Below are 16,749 nucleotides of genomic sequence, written 5' to 3' on the forward strand. Positions count from 1 at the left end.
AAACAGACACACTTTCAAATGGCAGAGAAGAAGCTGTAAACGTTGTGTTATTTGTTTTTATGTCGTCAAACCATGACAGGGTAAATTTCATAGTTATAATGTCCTCTTATTATTTTATTAAATGACAATTCGGGCAAATTCAACGTGGGGCTATGGTTTCCTAATATTTTAGGTCTAAAAGAATGAATTTGAATATTTTCTTTTTAATAGCTCCTGTTATGCAGTAGTTGTCCTTGCATCACCACAGCAGCATATAATAGGAGCGGAAGGATCTTAGACTTAGACCTATAGACTTTATTGTTGTCACTGCGCAAGCACAACGAAGTTTGTCGCAATCCCAGGTGCAAAAGTATAAATACAGCAGTAATAGACAATAAATTAAAAACAATAAATTAAAAACTTTAAAAACTAAAATTTAAAAAAAAAGTATCCCCCACACATACACACACCATACATATTGCACATTTACTTAGGCATTTAGGGCAGCAACGGCTCTTGGGTAAAAACTGTTCTTTGATCTGTTTGTTTTTGCTTTAAGAGCCCTGTATCCGCTGAAGTAAACAAACCCCTCAGTGTATGTTTGATTCGAATAGCCATCTGACGTTGTCTGTGGGGGAAAAAAAGTGGTTTTGTGGGATGTGAACCGCCTAAACAGCCTAAGGTCCATCCGTCCACTCCCATTATACGTATGCTGCTGTGGCGATGCAGGGACAGACAGAACTACTGCATAACAGGAGCAATTAAAAAGAAAAATCTTCAGATTCATTCTTTTAGACCTAAAATATTAGGAAATTATAGCCCCAGGTTGAATTTGCCTAGAATTGTCCTTTAATATAAAAAATTGTAAGTGAAATTAAGTCACAAAAATACTTGCAGATTTGAAAGAAAGAATCTCACTAACAAACAGTGACGGACTGGCCATAGGGCAATATGGGCAAATACCACAACAGCTGCGTAATGATGCGGCCGCTGCGAGGTGTCCGTGTGATGGCGTGACCAGGTGGCTGCGTGTAGATGCAGCCGTGCTGATGTGGCTGCATTAAAAAAAAAAAAAAAATGTTGTTTGGGGCCAGCTGTTTACGGCCGGGCAACTCTAAAAAACTGACAACACAATAATACATTGGGGTAATAGCTCACCTAGTAGGGCTGCTTGCCCTGTGAGCAAGATTTATGGTCCAGTCTTTGTACAAATCCTGCTATTGGAGATCAATGCATTTTCTTGTCTCATCATTATTATGATCACTGCTATATACTGTATACACACATAGTGTTTGTGTAATGTGTGGCCTCTTTTTGGTGCCAGTCTGTCACTGCTAACAAACATGAAAATAGGTGTGCTCTGTCTCTATACAGATTGGAAAAGCACAAGTAAGTTAGTAGTGAGGTGCAGCAGGAGCACAGCTCAAATTAGTGAAATTGGTAGAGAATCCATGAAAAAAGTGACATTTCAAAGTTTTTCTTTTTTTTTTTGAAAACTCACAAATTTGTCAGTAGATATATAGATCATTACATTCTTTTATTGGCTGTAACAAGCTTGGAGAGCTCACCTGTGATGGCTCCAATGATGATAATGTATATTAACACAGCTACTGCCATTTCCTCTGCAGTATCATCAAATAAAACAACAAAAAGAATGATGTGTTTTTCACTCCTTGTCTTTCCCTCTGACGATTTCAGTGCGCGAGTGTAGTTTTCAAGTATGAAGGCAGAATATGAAGAAGTAATCTACAATGTACTGTTGACCCTTCCTGTTCTCTTCTTGCACATAACTTGCACCAACCCATTTCACCACAACAGGGAGACATACTGCAGCTTTTGACCACAGAGCTGAAGGGGTTTGAAGACGGTTTGAACTGCAGCACGGAGGTAAAGGTCCTGTTCATGAGTCATTTATTAGGTCACTCTCAGGCCTAGTCCACACGAGCCCGGGTATTTTTAAAACTGTGAACATATGTTCCCGGTTCTATGTTCTGTCCACAAGCAACCTCGCTTTCTTTTGAAACCTTTTGAAATGGCTTTTACAATGGAGTATATCAGCATCAGTGACACCAGCCAGTGATTTTTTTCTCATTTCTGTTATTTCATGTGTTCTGTCCATCACTATCAGACAGTGAGTGGGTCATAGCTGCTCTTCCTTAGGCACAACCAGGAGAAAATAGAAACATCAGTCATAACTGTTTATCATGACATAATGTAGGTGAAATAGATTCTTCATCATTGTAGTGACATATTTAATCTCTTTTTGTGTAAAGGGAATAATACATGACAATTAGAGAACTGAAGGGGTCAAAGTATTGGGTACAGGCAAACAGGTAGTTTATTTTCAATTAAACAACATGTTCAAAAACATTCATTGTCAAAATGTAGGAGAGGAATGAACAAGTGGTTGTTTTGAATAAACAGAAATACAACAAGACAGACTAAACGTTTATAAATGAAACCCTTTGTTACAAACAGTCTTGTGCACACCAAAGCGGTCTTTAACAGGTGCGTAGGTGGAGCAGAGAGCATCAAAAGAAAAGAAAGAAGGAAAAACACCCACACCAGTGTTTCCCCCAGAAAATTTGTTAGTTAAGGTGGTGTCTGACCTGTCGACAGGGGGTGGGGGGGGCGATCGTCGGGGGGGGGGGGGGGGGGGGACGCACCGCGCCGCGCCGTATTAAGTTTCGCTTTCAACACGCGCTGCTGTTATGCATGCACGTTTCTCTGTGGTGTGTATGTGTGTGAGACAGTGTTGGGCAAGCTACTTGGAAAATGTAGTGAGCTAAGCTACAAGTTACTCTACATGAAATGAAGCTTTACTACACTGAAGCTACCCACCAGAGAAATGTAGCAAGCTACGCTACAATAAAATGACAAAAGTAGCTTAGCTACATCAAAGCTATTTTTTTTGGAAGTTAAATAAAGTTTTTCATTTATATCGGCCCATTGTGAGTGCTGAAAGATCTAAGTACATTCCAAAAAAACCCAAGTGTCTTTTCAAACAGTGGTTCCTAACCTTTCTTGGTCAGATTTTTTTTAAATTCATCAATTAGGCTACTAGACATTTCAAGCGACCTCATTTGAATCTCAGGCGACCCCACGTGGGGTCCCGACCCCAAGGTTGGGAAACACTGTTTTAAAAGACGTCGGCCACGGACGGAGTGGGCGACATGCTGGGACGAGGAGCTTTCGTTTTAACTGCTGCAGCCGTCTCTCCCTCTCTACTCAGCATACTGTTCAGGGTGTTTGGTTTGATTCATTAAAAGGCGCGTTCCTACAGGAACGGTCCCCTCACTCAGCCTCTCAGTGGCCGTGTCTCCGCTGCAGACAGGACGCACCGGGCTCTTGGAGCGACGTGCAACGGTGCGCGCGGTCGCTGTGCAGCGATAAAGTTGTCCAGCTATGGCTCTGATTCACGAACTTGACTATCCCTCCTCCTCTGTCACCTGCTGTGTGCTGCGCTCCGCTGCAGCAGATGGGCATCAACAGATACGTACATTACGTCACATGGAAGCGGTGCGTTTAAGGTCTAGAAATGCCTGGGGAAATGTAGCTTCTGTGGACGCTACCGCGCTACTGATCAATTAAATAGCTTAACTACTGAAAAGCTATTTGATGTAGAAAACAGCGACGCTACGACCACGCTACTGAGAAATGTAGTTAAGTTACTAACGCCGCTACTTGTAGTAACGTCGCTACTGCCCAACACTGGTGTGAGAGGATGCGGCCATCGTCCGACCGGGGGCGGCGGCGGCGGCGGCGAATATCGCTACTTTTTTTTTTTTAAGACGTTAGTTTAGGCGGCAGCTCTTTGTTGTTAAGGCGGCCGCCTTAACAGGAAAGCGCTGCGGGAAACCCTGCACAAGTGGGTCTCATTCATGAAACGTGAGTAAATCTGTGTGTAGATTTGCACATAAAAGCTCACGTTACTAAAACTCTACTCCGGATTCATGAACGGTGCGGGAAACTCAGATTTGATCGTAAACACGTGTGTAAGATGATGAATCCCAACCCATCGTAAACTAACAACACGCCCCCGGTGATCAGAAATTAGCATAGATCTCCATACATGAATAGCCATATAAGGAGATCCTGACCACCATATTAGGAGGTAGACTGTGCATCCTGCTCACCTGCGGCCATGACGCAAACGAGGAAAGAGGGAGAGAGAGAAAAAAAGAGAGATCACGGATCGAAGTCATTTTGGGTGAAGTGGAGTCCAGAAAAAATATTTAATTCTCTTCTGTTAGCCTAGTAGTGATGTGACTGGGACAGGTCAAAGGCGTGGAGGGAAGAAACAGATTTAGTGAATTAAGTAGGCCTATCCTTGGTTGATTAAAGAACTGTTTAAGAAGTAAAGCCAGAATAGTTCGATATGAAACATGAAAAAAAATAAAAATACACACAACTCCAGAGCTACAGCAGCGACGGGAGGAGGAGGCTCTTCACAGCCTCAGCTGTAGAGGAGCATGGTTGTATCAACACATGAAGTTATAGGCAGGTTATATTGTTACAGAATCACCAGCCGTCTGTCACAGCTCCATCCAAACCGGTGCTGACTGCGCTGCTGTGCAGGGTGAAGTGTGCGTCCACCAAGCGTGTAGCAACACAAAAAAGTTTTTTCCGGTTTTATATCAGATTATTATCATCATTAGATGGAGCCTTGACGTGTTTGTGCGGGTCCGATCCCTAAAACGTCTCTCTCTCCAAATATTTCTAATTGTTTGTCATGTTTAAATTACGTGTTTCAAAGGCGTCGGCGTATTTTGAACATGAGAGAGAGTAATACGGATTAAAATTGTAATTTTCAACAGTGACAAGCAGTATTTATTTGCATTCCTACATTTACACAAGCGCTACACACAGTCCGGAGCAGGTGTAGATTTTGTGAGTAGCTACGAAAAAATCAGCACTACTAAAATATTGATGAATGCGGAAATCCACGTAAATTTGCGCTGCTCAGGGTTTACACACAAATCCGTGCTGCTCACGTTTCATGAATGAGACCCAGTCTTTAACATAGGTACATTTATTAATGTTTCAGTCTTGGACCTTCCTAAGGTAGATGCAAACAAAACTCATTAAGTGGAGGCAGAGATCTCAATGACCCACACCTGAATCTCATTAGTGATCAACAGGCTCTGAGCTGAGTGAGCTCCTCCTCTGTCAGTCAATAACATTTTTGGTTTCACAGTTGAGATAATATACATTATTATGGATAATGGAGGATCCTTGCGTTTAAGTACAAGATTGCTTCAACCTCTGCCCTCAAAGCTTTCCTTTCTTTTTCTCTCTCTCTTTTTCTTTTGTCCTTTTATTTTGTGTCCTTGTCTCGTTTTATATGATTGTTAGTTGTTTGGGGTTTTGTTGTTTATATGTTCAATGATGATTTGTATGGACTGTTTGGTAATTTTTAAACCAAATCAAATGAAATAAACAGTTGATCACAAAAAAATGCTATAACACACTACAATCAATATAATAAACATTAGAAATGATGACTAAATTGCACAATACAGGAAAGACTTCCTACATGTACCATGAGAGACTCTTAATGAGTGAAAATGAGGTGCATCACTGAATTATAAAGTGGTAAATCAAGGGTTATGAGAGGAACTGCACCAAACAGACAATAGGGAAAATCTATCCTGTACAGTCACTGTCATACCTGGAAAAACATAATACATAATCACTATACAATATATGAGAAGCTAACTTCTGTCCTAAATTAGTGCCTAGAGTAAAAGGAAAACATTGGCAAGTCTATCCACAGTGGCAGTGACTCTCCAGCTTGTTTTAGAACATGACAATTCATAATAATTCATCATTTAGGCCACATGGGGCAAGGGTTTTTAGTGTATGTATCCAGTAGGCTTCACGTTGTTTAGAAGATCATGATTCCCACTTCTCTTGGGCAAACAGACCTTTTCAATACCTATAAACCAAAAAAGTTTTTAAGTCATGATTAAAGTCATTGAAATGAACAGCAACAGGATAATCTCTGTCATTTCTTCTGATTGAACTATTCACTGATCCTCTGCTTACAGTAAGTTGTCTGAAAATTTTGCCTATGTATGCAAGTCCACAAGGACAATGTATCAAATAGACAACGTGTATTGATGCAAACACTCTTAATATAAAACATTTTCCTGTGTGTGGATGAGTGAAATATTTTTTCTGAACAGTGTTGTTACACTGTCCACAGTGTCCACGATGGAAGTTGGTGCATATGGGACTTTGAATGTTGTTGCCAACCCGGGGTCAAAGCTAAGAATATGCCAATGTTTAAAAAAAAAAATAGATTCAACAGTTTGTGAGTTAGGTGAGTAGGTGGTTACAGAAGTTACTGAAAACTTCCTCTCTTTTCTCTTTTTTTTTCTTCAGTAAATCGGAATGAGATTTACTTAGCACTAATGTAAAAGCCTTTTCTTTTTTTAAAAAGTAGATTTCAGAACCTATGAGGCCATGTCAATTATAAATTGATTAGGAGGAATGGCAGTAGCCTACTTCCTAAATAGAAGCAAAGAGCTTAAAGACCTCTTCATGAGAGATGTTGGTAAGACTTGTGAATTTATGAAGTTATGATGACTTTAGTGCAGTTTATGTTTAGCCACAAGGTGGCGCAATTATTACATGAAGAGCCGAGGGCTTTACTACAGAGATTCCTGGAATTTCCTGGTTGCCATTTTCACATCTTTGAGTATGTCATTTTTATTTCTCTCATATTCTCCTCTATCTAACTAGCTTGTCAACAGAAAGCAGTGTGTACTTTTCAACCCATAATAAGTGTTTAGGGGCGGGACACCGCCGCGAAATGTCGTCCAGATACAGAGCGAGCAAGTTTTTCAGGGTTTGGACAGAGCCATGTCGCTCGTGGCATGTCAGAACAGGCTGATTGAAAAGTATGTATTCTAATCACTTTTTCTGTCTCACTCGCTCGCAGGATAGGGTGTAATATGGGACCTTTAACAGGTCATTAAAGTGTTGATGTTTTTACTTAAATAACAGTTTCTACCCTTTTCATTAAATCACAAAAGAAAAAGAAAAAACTAAATCGGTTTAAAACGTACCTTACAGGAAAGATCGAGTTCATTTTATGGTACTGGTGGAGTGTTCACATATGTTTTTTCTTCTTGTTCTATGCAAAACAAAAAATAAAACAAAATGAAAAAAACTAAAAACTTTTTTTTTTAAAGAGTGTCCATCATTGTCATTTATTCATATAAAAGTCTGAGTGACTGGTAATGTCAGATCAAATCACTTACCAGTGTTTGCTGGTCGGGGACCTCTGTTATTTCTAAATATTAGGAACAAGGTATTGTTAAACTGTGGCCAGTTACATGTGAGTTATAACACTAGCAGTAACCAACAAGTATGTTTTCCATGATTTAATGAAAAAGATTCTCACACTTTATTAGCATAAAGCATGAGTCCTTACCTTTGCTGCAGGTCAGTCCCTCTCTGACTTTTCTGTCTGTCTCTATTGTGTCTGTAAAAGCATTATTTTTATTATTATTATTATTGTTGTTGTAATTATAAACATCCAATAAAGCAACTATTTATTTAAGTTCTTGCATCAGTTTTTTTTTAAATAACACAGGAATAACAAATTTTGTTATGCCCAACATCCAAACCCATTTAACAGAATCTGATGTCATAATAAAAATAAAATTTTCAACTTACTTTTTTTTCAAAAGAACAAACACAAGAACACAAAGTGCAATCAGGACAAGACAGCCGATTACTATTCCAGCGATGCAGCCAGGTGGTGTTGGTGTTGGTGTTGGTGTTGGTGTTGGTGTTGGTGTTGGTGTTGGTGTTGGTGTTGGTGTTGGTGTTGGTGGTGGTGTTGGTGTTGGTGTTGGTGTTGGTGTTGGTGTTGGTGTTGGTGTTGGTGTTGGTGGTGGTGGGTCTAAATAAAAATAGGATAAGAACATTGATTTTACACCATTTTGTAAATATGCAATGTATCACATCTGTTTGAATAACTAAACTGATCAGTGCAGTGTGATGCTTCAGCAAAAAAAGAGCTGAGTGGAGTAACTCAGTGACTGAGAATAAATCTACCTCATGAAGAAAAGGTGTAAGACAAATCTTCAGGAAGTGCTACTCTTCTGACAATCACACATATAATAATATCATCTAAATGCAATATGCAAGAGTATCAACAATATGAACGTCCAACACTGTCTAGTACCTGGAAAAAGAGTTACAGTCAGTTCATGCACTGCAGATGATGTTTTCCCAGTTATATTATTCATCACTTCACACTTGTACTTTCCACTGTCAGAAACATCTTTGATGTGTTTCTTCAGCACAGCAGAAGTGAATGTTGTCTCTGTCTCATTCAGTTTCCAGGTGAAAGTAGGAGGTGGTGTGGACTCAGCAAGGCAGGTTAATGTTAAAGTCTCATTCACACTAATTCTACTGGGACCTTGGATTTGAACATTTTCTGGTCCAACTGAGAGAGAGAGAGAGAGGTTAATAGTCGTTAATGTTGACATTAAAATGCACATTATTTTATGACATTATGTCTGAAAAGTAAAAATACAGTGTACAAGAAGTTACTCACAGATAACATCCATGTTGTATTGAACTTTAACACTGCTAAGGGGGTTGCTGAGGATACATGAATATTCTCCACTGTCTGTTTTATTCAGAGACAGAAAAGACAACACTCTGCCCTCATTGTAAAACATCATGTTGTCACTCTCAGTCAGGTCTGCTCCATTCTTCATCCACTTCCTGGTGAAGACAGAGCCAACAGCCTCACAGGTTAAGTTGACAGAGTTTCCCTCTTCTGGCAGGTTTGTTGATGGTGTGACAGAGGCATCCACTATTCTCTCTGTTTGACGAAAGATAGAGGATTTAGTGAGAGAAATGTGGAAACAGGAACAAACTAACCAAGTTACTGAGTTGAAAGTCCACTGTGTTATTCTATCATTTCCAGTTTAACAGAAGCAGACGGAAGCAGACCAGAGGCTGAAATGCCACTGATGCCGCCGTGACTGTGAGAGAGGGCTAGGTGGCACAACATGTAAACACGTAAATTCAAAACATAAATATGATTTGCAGTCTGCAAAAAAAGATTTTTAATGCGAATACTCTGGCTGTACTATTGTTGTTGGTGAGTTCATCATGTTATATGAACATTATTCCTGAGTCTCTGTGACATATTAAGAGGATTTTACAGCCAGTTGCTTTAGATTTCTTACATTGTAAATGATAGTAATTGTTTTGAGCTGCCATCTCAGCCTTCCTGTGTCTTGTCTGCTGATTCCCCCCTTTATTTTTCTCACTCAAGTGCCTGTAAAAGTCAGTGTATCACTGCCATCTAGTGGTCAGTTTTCTGGGGTATAAAAGGGAGGAGGCCACTGTTACCTGTAAGCTCTTCCTGTGGGTGTGTGCGCTCACCTGTGCGCATCACCACCATCCTCCCTTTGTTCTCCCCTGGTTGGCTCAGTGTTTGTGCTGCTGGCTTTGTTTGAAGCATGTCCGTGGCTCGTTGAGTGAGTTTTCTTTGTTGAATTATTTGTAATTTTTGTGTTGGTGTAGGTTCCCTTATGGTTTGGTTTTGTTCTGTTATCAGGAGACAGTGACACACAGTATAGACGGCACCTTCCATCCTCCTATTAGCCCCTTGGTTTGTGGAACAAGGTGTGTATCTTAATTTTGGGCCAGTACTTTATTTTTGATGTTTTGTTTTATTTTTTGGTTTTGGGGTGATGCCGTTCAAATTATATTTTTATTCCTTAAATAAGGTTTTAGTGATTTTGTAATGGGTTAATAAAATGTGGTTTGTTTGTTTGCCTTTTTATAGTAATAAATTGGGTGTTTTTGAATCTGTGTTGGGGAAGTGGTATGTGAAGTGCAATGTGTTAAACTTTTTCTTCTTGTGTTTTTTGTATATTCCCTCAGTTTTCACGGTGCTACACCAAAGAAATAAACTCATGCACCCGTAAGGAACTCTCCGCCTCTTTTCTTGGGGAACCAAGGGCCGCTACAGTGAAAACTTGACCATCACGTCCGAGCCATCCTCGTCATCCTTCGTCAGCAGCCGACACAGCCCACGCAGCCTGCACTTTGGCACACACGCAGTAAATGAACAGTAACCCATCTTCTAAAGGTACAGCCAAATGCAGTAAGAGACACTGGACTGAAATAATAAAGAAACGGGAGAAAGAAAGAAAATGGAGCAACGCACTGAATGTTGTTTTTGAGTTAAATGTCAAGAATAAACATGAAGTAGAAATTAAATGTTTCAAGGGTTTAAGAGTCAAATACACGGTAAAGGCCACAGTAGCCCATGTATTTTATCCGTGAATGATACACTTACAATGTCTCTTTACATGAAAATGTTGAAAGGGTAAAGAGCAATATAAGTTTTTATGCTCATAGCTGTTGCGTGTTCATTTGGCTACAGTTATGATATTTTATTGTTAAATAATGTGTGAAGGCATCACCTTGTGAACTAAATGAACCACAGCCCAGTTATTTGAACACAAACCTTTAATACAATAAGCCTCATAAAATGTCACTCAAATCACAAAAGATGGACAACATTAATGGTCAATCATCCAGGTCCAGCTCCCGTGAAAGAACTTTAACAGACAAGGGTCGGGAGCTGCGAGAAGAGAGGGCTAAACAACATGAGAAAGACTTCATAAAAGCATACAGCTCTTGGAAACAAATAGCAAGAGACTCCAGAACAAAACTGAAGGGATTCTGCGCATTGGACGACCTTGACAGTATTCAACAAAACATAAAAGCCGAACATGAGACAGTGTGTGAATTCTATGAGCCTATCAGACGCAACTGCACCTCCACCCCAGAAATTACCAAGAAAATGGACGCCTGCATCTCCCTCACAATGGAGATCTGTGATCTTGTTTGTAAAAGAAAAGGAACTATTGAAAACATGTTTAATGATGAACTGGAGAAGGAGAGGGTAAGGGAGATATTAAATAAAAACTAGAAACAGCATTTCCTAACGGAACATGCGTGTGAATGCTGAAACCCAATGCTGAACCATGCTGAATTAGCAGAATAAATTGACAAAGACATGCGGAATGGCATACAAGAAACATGTCCATGGAAGGAATTGAACCCACAACTCCATGAGTGGTAACCTAACACACTAACCATATGGCCACAGAGAACCTGAGTTACAATGAGCTTTATACTATGAGGAATCAAAGACTGTCCAATGACAGCTGAATAATTGGAATCAAAAGTCAAGCAATGATGTGAAATGACTGAGGCAGGAATCGAACCCATGACCTTATGATCATAAATCCTTCACTCTGCCACTCAGCTACAGAGAGCACACTGCTTTTAAGACTGTTGTCATTCATTGTAATGTGATGATGTGCTGCAAACTGGTATGAGTAATCAAGGAGATAACAAACACCTGTAACCAATTGAAGGCGGTGGAGGAGAGCAGAATTCAACATAACATAACAAGAGTTCTTCCCTTGGATTCGAACCAGTGACCTTGAGGTTGGCAAACGGCCACCCTAACCCCTACACTACAGTGGAGTTGTGCAAAAGAGGTTGAGACTTTCATGAATGTGAGATTTTTCAATGATGCTTAAAAAAAAAGTAAGGAAAGTGCAGAAATTAGCCACACCAAGCAAGAAGAGGACTTTTTTGTGACCTGTGACTATTTTTTGGTGAATTAAAATGAATTAAAAAGCACTTAAAGGGATAGTTCACCCTAGAATGATATTTCGCTCATTATCTACTCACCCTCATGTTGACTAAGGGCTGGAAGAAGTTTCAGAGTCCTCCGTCCCTTCTCTGAGTTACAGGGGGTCTTAGTGTAGCAGTGCATGTCCATATAACGGTTGTAAAGGGACACCAGAGCTCTTCGTAAAAAAACACACACAAAAAAACATCCAAATACCTCCATGCTGCTCGTATGTAATGTCCGTCTTGTGCTGAAGCCCCAAATTGCGTAATTGTCCCGAAAAAAATTAAATAAATCTATATTTTAAGCTTGTTTGTAGCGGAAGCTTCTCAAAGCTCCTCTTCCTGGTCCGTCCAAATCTCGCGTGATTTGCGCCGGCGTCAGTGCGGTTACTGCGAATCACGCGAGATTTGGACGGACCAGGAAGAGGAGCTTTGAGAAGCTTCCGCTACAAACAAGCTTAAAATATAGACTTATTTAATTTTTTTCGGGACAATTACGCAATTTGGGGCTTCAGCACAAGACGGACATTACATACGAGCATCATGGAGGTATTTGGATGTTTTTTTGTGTGTGTTTTTTTACGAAGAGCTCTGGTGTCCCTTTACAACCGTTATATGGACATGCACTGCTACGCTGAGACCCCCTGTAACTCAGAGAAGGGACGGAGGACTCTGAAACTTCTTCCAGCCCTTAGTCCACATGAGGGTGAGTAGATACAGTAATGAGCGAAATATCATTCTAGGGTGAACTATCCCTTTAACAGCAAGTTACAAAGTTGAGCTCCTTCTCCTGCTCTCATTCAGCCCATGAGAGCAGAGAGCTCCCTGGCTGCATTTAAAAAATATTTTAAATTATTATCTAAGAATGGAAGAATGAAGAATGGAATGGAATTGTCTGTTTGTGTATGTGTGCATGTGTGACTGTGTGTGAGTGTCTGTGTGTGTCTGTGTGTGAGTGTGATGCCTGTGTTTGTGCGTGGACATCCTCTGTCAGTCTGGTTTATCATGTGTGTGTGTGGGGCTGTGTTTAAAAACATCTTAACGAGCAGCCAGGCTGCACCTGTTCTATTTATAGACTTTGATAACGAGCTGGCCACTACAGCTGGACCAACTGCACACAGAGCAGAGCAGAGCAGAGAGATTTGAGCTCTGAGCAGCTTCCCAAAACAGAGAACCGTAACTCTTATCAGAATGTGGTCCTGACCATCTGGGCAAGGAGACCTTCCTGAGCACATTCATGTGCATTAAATGTTTGTAGGGCAAAAACTTTTCTTGCCGTCGCAAGGTAGAAAAGGGGGGCATTTCTGCTTTTCTAAAAAAATCAGCTCCTACTTTTATATTGAAGTGGATGAGCCACTGGAGCGGGTCTAGCTGCACAATTAGGCTCACTGAGACAATTCTGTAAGTCTGTCTGCTGTTTTGAGCACATTAAATGAGACACGACAAGTGTGGCTACAAACCGGTGAGGAAATCATGTGTCTAGAGTTTAATTTGTGGCCGTGCTGGCAATTTATCCAGAAAAAATCCTGAATGTTTTTTCGATCCCTCTCACTCTAACGATGATGTCACTCACTCTGATCCAACCCCATACACACTCATTGAAAAGTGTGAAATTTGTCAGAAATCCTCATGTGCTTTTAAAGGATTTATCTCAAAAACGGTGCAAGCTATGAAAAAGTTGTAAATACAGGATGAATACATTAGAAGTTTGTCTACAGCTCAGGATTTGAATGAAGTCTCTAGCTGAAAGTATGTGGACGCTTTAAAGGCTGAAAGAAGTAAGAAGATTTGAAGAGTTTCAAGACTGTTCCAATGCATTCTCTATGGGGAAAAAAAAATCAGAAATAGTTGAATATTGCAAAAAGTATGAATAGTTGAAAAGAGAAAAGACATAGCACACCTGTCCCGAAAAGGCTGAACATTTTGATATTTGAATTGTTGAAATAGCACAAAGTGTGAAGGACTAGTTACATGACAAAGAAAGGCAGAAAATGGCCGAACCGAATAACAATAGTGTGAATGCTTCCAGCATTCACACTAATGAACATGGCTCCATTTTTGGATACACCGACACAGAAACAGTAATCTCAAAGGCGTCCTCTAGTAAACAAACTGAAGCTGAAGCAGAACCCTCAGTAAAATCTGGATATGCGAAGGAAATGCAGAAAACAAAGACACCTTCGGTCCACTCCTCCCTCTCTATGGTTTCCAGCAAACGAGCCGAAGCTGAAGCAGAGCTTTTAGTAAAACTGGAGAAGTCAAGGGCAATGCAAAAAATACAAGTTCAACAAGTAAAATTGTGTCAAATGGAAAATGAATGGAAGCAGAGTGAAGCAAAAATGCTGGCAGAAATAAGGCAGAAGGAGGCTGAAATGCTTTTTAAACGAGAAGAGGAGAAGTTAAAGTTAAGACAGCTGGAAGCTGAAAACGAGGTGGAAGTAGCAGCAGCCCGGGTAAGAGCCTATAAAAATCTTGAAGGCAGTGTGAAGAATCAGGAAGAAGAGAGCGGGCCTGCTGAGATTCACTCTGTGCATCAAAGGGTGGAGTCCAGCTATTCGCTAAACCCACGGGCTGCTCCATTTCTTTCTCAGATCTCTCCTGAAACAACAAGTCAAGACACAGTCAGTTTAGCCCAAGCCATTGCAAGCTCTTTAAGTGTAAGCAGGCTGTCTCCCCCTGAATTAATAACATTCACTGGTGACCCCTTAAAATTTATTGACTGGAAGATCTCCTTCATGGCCCTTATTGACCAGAAGCCCCTCCCAGCCTGTGAAAAAATGCTCTATCTTAAACATTATCTCTCAGGAGAAGCACGCAAGGCTGTGGAGGGATTCTTTTACCGGAATTCTGAAGATGCTTATTATAGCGCCTTGGCATTGTTGCAGGAAAGATATGGAAATCCCTTTATCGTCCAAAAGGCCTTCCGCGATAGACTTTTGAAATGGCCCAAAATTAGTGGAAGCGACCCTCCAGCCCTTAGAGAATTTGCAGACTTCCTAAAGGGCTGTGCTGAGGCCATGCCCCATGTTAAGGGGCTAGACATCTTAAATGACTGTGAGGAAAATCATAAACTACTTAAGAAGTTACCAGATTGGATTGTGCACAGATGGAGTAGAATCGTTGTGGATGAGTTGGATGCATCTGGTGATTATCCAAGCTTTTCTCGTTTTACAGATTTTATACAAAAGGAAGCCCGAATAGCATGCAACCCCATTGCATCCCCATTCCTGATTAACTCCAAGGCCATGGATGACAGACTACCCAAAAGAGCAAGTACTCTAAATACAAGCGCCCAGTCTAATAACCCCTCTGCTGTGACCCACAAACAAACTTATTTTAAGTCAAAACCACCTTGCTCAGTGTGTGAGGACGAAATGCATGGAATAGCTAAGTGCCCTACCTTTGCAGAGAAATCCATGGAAGATAAAAGGACATTCATTCGAGAAAACCAACTTTGTTTTGGCTGTCTGTGGAAGGGCCATGTCATAAAGGACTGCAAAAGGCGACACACATGTAGTGCATGCGGCCGGCGTCATCCTACCTGCCTGCATGAAGAAAGGGGAACTGCATCTATGGCAGCTTTGGAGCAAAATTCTACTTCCACAGAGGACAGCAGAAGTCAGGAAATCCACAATGTACTGTCCCATGCCGTGACTCAAAGTTCTTCCTCCACCTCTAATATTGTACCTGTATTTTTGTCATCAGTGAAAGAACCAAACAGAGAGCTGCTCACTTATGCTTTACTTGACACTCAGAGCGACTCAACCTTTATTTTGGAGGATTTGCTCAAGGAACTTAATGTGAACGCATCATCTGTTCAACTGAAGCTAAGCACAATGACAGCTGTCGACACTATCATATCAAGCAAGATTTCCCATGGGCTGCAAATTAGAGGAATTCATTCTGAAACCCACATTCAGCTACATAAGGCTTACTCCAGGGATTTTATCCCAGTGGACAGATCTCATATTCCAACTGCCAAGACAGCTCTGCAGTGGCCACACCTGAGACACCTAGCTGACAAACTTCCACCACTGCAAGACTGTGAAGTGGGGTTACTAATTGGATATGATTGTCCATTAGCACTGGCCCCTCTGGAGGTCATCAGAGGTGATGGAAACGAACCCTTTGCACAGAGAACCGAGCTTGGGTGGAGTATAACAGGCTCATCTAATCCCCATCTCGACAGACTGGGAAACCAGAGCTTCGTGCACAGAATTGCAGCGAAGGAAATACCAACTCCATCAGTCACTGATGTTCTTAAAATTCTTGAGTCTGACTTTAATGAGAAGGGATATGAAGACAGGTATGTGTCACAAGATGATGTTCGCTTCATCCAACTCCTAAGCGACAACATAAAGCAGAGAGAAGACACACATTATGAGCTCCCCCTCCCCTTTAAGAGCAGCATTCCACCATCACTACCAAATAACAAAAGACTGGCCCTTGTCCGTCTGCAATCTTTGAGGAGGAAATTGAAGAACAATAAACAGTATCATGATCATTATAAAACCTTTATGGAAGAAACCATCAGCAGAGGAGACGCTGAACCAGTCCCCCCCCTGCTGAGAGAGATACTGTGTGGTACATACCGCACCACGGTGTATACCACCCACAAAAACCAGACAAGTTAAGGGTGGTTTTTGATTGCTCAGCAAAGTTCCGTGGAGTCTCCCTCAATGATACTCTCCTGACCGGTCCAGACTTAATTAATTCACTGGTGGGAGTCCTCTGTCGCTTCCGGAAGGAAGCTGTGGCTGTTGTATGTGATATTGAAAGGATGTTTCATCAGTTTTTTGTTCCATCTCGAGTTCGAAACTATCTGAGGTTTTTGTGGTGGGAGCATGGAGATTTGGAAACAGAACCCCAAGAATACCAGATGGCCGTCCATCTTTTTGGTGCTGCCTCATCCCCTGGTTGTGCCAACTTCGGCCTTAAGTATTTAGCACAGCAATACAGATCTGTTCATCCTTCAGCCTCAGCCTTTATCGAGAAGAACTTTTATGTAGATGACGGCCTAACCAGTGTTTGTTCAATCAAGGAAGCTAAAGACTTGATTGTTGAAGCACAAAGGTT

This window comes from Trachurus japonicus, chromosome 6, assembly GCF_045865225.1.
Source record: "Trachurus japonicus isolate A0001 chromosome 6, Traja_1.0".
Classification (NCBI taxonomy): Eukaryota; Metazoa; Chordata; class Actinopteri; order Carangiformes; family Carangidae; genus Trachurus; species Trachurus japonicus.